Source organism: Perca flavescens, chromosome 10 (genome assembly GCF_004354835.1).
Source record: "Perca flavescens isolate YP-PL-M2 chromosome 10, PFLA_1.0, whole genome shotgun sequence".
Taxonomy (NCBI): Eukaryota; Metazoa; Chordata; class Actinopteri; order Perciformes; family Percidae; genus Perca; species Perca flavescens.
In genome coordinates, this window is record NC_041340.1 from 2,453,463 (window position 1) to 2,458,462 (window position 5,000).

General features: G+C 41.5%; 1 protein-coding gene across 1 annotated transcript in view; it reads right to left on the minus strand.

Annotated features, from left to right (window-relative positions):
* Positions 1-5,000, minus strand: part of mgat4b (alpha-1,3-mannosyl-glycoprotein 4-beta-N-acetylglucosaminyltransferase B) — a 138,478-nt gene that overhangs the window by 25,388 nt on the left and 108,090 nt on the right. The window lies entirely within an intron of this gene.

The following is a 5,000-nucleotide window of genomic DNA, read 5'->3' on the forward strand; positions in this document are numbered from 1 at the left end:
TTCTACACACGCACACACACACACACACACACACACACACACACACACACACACACACACACTCCCCTATACACACGTGCACACACACACACACTTTACACACACACACGCAGAAACACACACACACACACACACACACACACACACACACACACACACACACACACACACACACACAGTCCCCTATACACACGTACACACACACACACACACACACACACACACACACACACACACACACACACACACACACACACACACACACACACACTCCCCTTTACACGCACACACACACCCCTACATGCGCACACACACGCGGACACACACTGCTCCCTAATCATTATGATTACCAATTGCAGAAGCCACAAAGGACCAACGGGGAACAAATGTTAAAGAAATCTTCTTTAAATGAAGATTTGAAGAAGCAGCAAAAAGGAGCCGGAAGGAGTTCATGTCCTGAAGAAGTTAAGGAGAAAACACAAGACTTTCACCCAGGAAACAGGTGTTCATGTCCTGAAGAAGTTAAGGAGAAAACACAAGACTTTCACCCAGGAAACAGGTGTTCATGTCCTGGAAGAAGTTAAGGAGAAAACACAAGAGAAAGAGGAGGTAACCTTTCCCCATATGACCTCATAAGGAGAAGATTCCTGATTGGTCCATCTGAGCTTTCATTTTCTCAAAGGCAGAGCAGGATACCCAGGGCTCGGTTTACACCTATCACTATTTCTAGCCACTGGGGGACCATAGGCAGGCTGGGGGAACTCATATTAACGTTAAAAAACCTCATAAAGTGAAATGTTCATGCCACGGGACCTTTAAAGTAAAAGCAGGCTTTGCTTATCCCGTGCCATTGCGACACACGAAACTCAGATGTGGGTAATTTCTAAATCACACGAGGACACAAATTGACAAAGTGTAGTAAAACAAATGTTTTCTTTCCACCAGTCTGAAAGAAGACACTTTATGGAAGATAAAGAGAATTAAACCTTGAAATTGAAAAATGTTTTTGCCCTTAAATATCTGCTGTTTCTCTGGTGAAGATCTGAAGTCTTTCAGTCTTAACGCCGGTGTGATGGAAAACAGCTCAGCGGCGTGGGGTCGTAAACATCAGTCGGTCCCAAAACTTGCACAAAGCAAACAGCGGCCAATCAGTGTGTGTTCAGACGGGTTCGGTAAACAGCAGAGAACAAACAATCTGTTCACCATTTACATCAGGAAACTCAAACATCACAAGCTTCATACATCTTTTATTAGAAAATCTTATTATAGCGTGCAATGAATCACCCTTTTGAATGGCTTTAAGACTATAGCCTGACAAGCCAGCCCCACATCCAGATGTTGGGTCTGGGGGGGACTCACCATTGGTTGGGCTCAATCTGAGGGGCGGGATAAATGGTTGTCTTTCAAATTCCCTCTGCACGTAATAGGATAGTGCTCCAACCAATCAGAGCAACGCTAGCTGATAGATTAAACTCTAAACTCCGAACACATCTTCCCTTTTTTAAGAATGACTTCAGTGCCGTTCTTTGTTCTTTTCTCAAAGAAAAGCTGAACTACAAGTCTTCCAGAAGACCTCTGTTCACCAGCAGCAGCAGCAGCAGCCATAAGCCCCGCCCACCCACTCTATACACGATGTGATTGGCCCGTCCAGAGTTTGGTTTTTCCATCTCGCAAGCCAATGGAGAGCTGCTAAGGCTCTTTTCCACTGGACGCAGCCCAGCTGGCACGTGCAAATGTGACGTCATGGGATCGGCGTGACTATTTATAGCTGCGCTGGTGGTCGCGACACCAGCTGCAGTCTTCTCCTGAACAGAGGTGGCGCTAATGAGAAAAGCCTACCGACATTGCTCTTTCTACGGACTAGAAGAAGAAGAAGAAAAAGGTAAACAATGGCAGAAACATAGACAGTATATATAGAATGGACCAGCAGACCCCGTGTCTCTGGTCTGAGACCAGTGGAGGATATCAGAAGTCTCTTTCCCGGTGCTGGCTGAGTGTTACTGAGCAGCCTCCAACTGAGCTTGAAGACGTAGATGTGACGTGAGCAACGTGTCTGAAAGTGTGAAGTCTTCTGGTAGCTGTGAGAGAGAAATCTCAATCATTCCCAATCTCACAGAGACGGAGAGTGTAGGTATATGTAAGGAGATAACATAGACACAGGCTAATTACTGATCACTAACATGCTAGTTAACATTAGTAATTACTGATCACTAACATGCTAGTTAACATTAGTAATTACTGATCACTAACATGCTAGTTAACATTAGTAATTAAACCTAAACAGATAATGGAAGTCCAAACTGCCTGTGAGCTTCTCCTGTACTATACGGTAATTCCTCTACTGTGTGACAGTAAGTCTCGTGGTTATGACCCAATCGTTAGCCTATTTTTATAAAAGCGTCTGCTACGGAGCCATAATGTGAGCTACAAGGTAATGGAGCCTTTTATACATTGTTGTGTTTCTTTAGAAATAAACAACGAACAAATAGAGTCTTTAAACGCTTCAGATGTAAAGTTATTCTCTCTCAAAGTGACGTCAGAATGAATGGGAGTCAATGGGATGCTAACGGGAGGTGATGGCCAGGTAGCAACAAAATGGCGCCGTAGGAGGTTCGAGTTCTGAAGCGAAGCTTACCCCCCCCTTGGTCAGAACTGGCAGCAGCATTGACGTCAATGCTTTGATCTGATTGGATGAGCTACTTGGTGCGATCGAGCCTTTCCATAAAACCATAAAAGAACTCCTCTGTCATGATTGTGGGTTTCTGTTATGTTCTGTTTCCTGTTTTATTGTGAAATCTGGTTTTCTGTCTTGTCTTGTCTGTTTTACTTCCTGTGTTTTCCCTCCCTTGCGATTGTCCTGATTTGTTTCACCTGTTGTGTCACCTGTCCCTCGTTAGTCCGTGTTACCTGGTGTATTTAGTCTCTGTGTTGTCTCTGTCTGGTGTGGGATCATTGTTGCGTGTTGTGGTACTTCAAGTTGTTTTCTGTCATTGTGGATGGTCTTGCCAGCCTCTGGACACTTTATTGTACGTTTTTTTGTCAATAAATTCCATTTTTTCCTGCATTTGGGTCCAAGCCTTGTTCGTCCCTCGGCACCTCGTGACATCCTCTTAACCCAGTTGAGGTTACCAGAGATACCTGAGGTCACTCTGAGAGTCCTGGCATCCGGTTGTCGGCGAACTCGTTCAGGCCTCGACAGGATATTACGTCATTTTGACGTCACGATGGCACGCACCACCTTGGATGTGGCTAGTATAATGTAAGTGTTAGACCCCCTCTCATAAAAAACTGACACCACAAACATAAAAACCACATCAATGCGTTCGCCAGACTTTTGTCTCTCTGGTGATCATAATATTTTGTCGTTTGGACCCACGGTTTTTGAATTACAGAACAAACTTAAGAGGATTAATTATCATTACATGTATATGTTTGACCCATGGAAGACACTAACCCATAACATTGTGTGGTAAACAAAATGTCTTAAATATGTTTTAAAAAGGTCTGTCTCTGAAGGGTTAAGACACTTAAAACTTAAGACACTTAACACTTCACCATTAAAACAACGCTGTATGTATTTAAAATTTAAGCAAAACTTGAGTCATATATATATATATATATAGGCTAATGCTTGCGTCACTATACCCACCAGACTCCATGTAAATAATCAGTAATTTTAGCGTTGTATACCCACCAGACTCCATGTAAATAATCAGTAATTTAAGCATCCTAAACCCACCAGACTTCATATTACATTTGCTGCTAGTGATGTGCGGATCGATACTAATGTATTGATATTTACAATCCCAACGTCTCCTGCTCTAGTATCGATTCTCAAATAAAAAGATCGATATTTAAACTCAGTAATTTGGAGTGAGTTTTTATGTTATCATAAGTGACTTGTTGTCACCAGAAAAGTCTCTAATTATATCCGGGTAGGGGAAGGAACTACTTCTCCTTCCGCCCGTCAGTTGTGGGCTCTGTGACGGGGCTGGCCAGGGGAGCCTATTTTTATTTTATTTTTTTGTAAACATGAATGTTTTGTGAAAACAATTTAACGGTTTTCCAAAGGGTGCCTGATTTACCTTTGTTGTAAAGAACAGCAAAACGTGGATATGGAATATTTTGTGACAAGGTTAAAAGTCCAAATTTTTTTTATTTGTGTGTTATTTTCAACCTGTTTTACTGTACAAGTCTCTGAGATTTTCTTTATAATTAAATAATATGAGAGTAGTTTATTGTCTTGTCATTATGCAGCTATAATTTGGAATTGGTAAGCCTACAACCTACTTTTTTACTTTAAACTAGTTGTCACATCACAATACAAATAAAATACGTAAAAAGTATTGGTTTCGGCAATACCAGCCTGGGTATTACTTGGTATCGGATCGAATAGGAATTAAGTGGTATCGCACATCACTATTTGCTGCTGCTAGGGTGCGTCTAGATTTCTAGGCTACTTTAAGCCAAGTTTAGACCAAAGATTCGTAAACAAGACAGTTTTAGAATCTAAAATAAAGGTGCATATTAAAGATATTTTCACTTTTACATCGATAATACTGGATCGTGTATCTTTGAATCGATATATTGATTTAGATGTATTGTTGCACAACTAATACGATATGAGTATGAGCCCAATTCAGGCCAAAGATTCAGGACGAGATGAAACTGCTTTACAACGTTTATTTATTGGCTGTTGAAACCGGAGACATCTCTTGCGTTGTAAAACCAGCCTCTGGAGACTGGACCAGCTGACTTCGCTATTGGTTGGGAGACATGCAGGAAATCATCACAGGTCGGACCTCTCAGTGTATGTACGCCTGCTCTACCACTGAGCCAACCCGGCCATATCAACGTTATTATTTTTGACAATTTCTTTGACAGAAAACCCAAATTTCTGATGTAGAAACTTTTTTTTAAAATAAATAGTAAATTTGTGACTGAATGTATGTATGGATAGGAATGAAGGAATTACTGCATTTTTACAATGGATTCTTTTT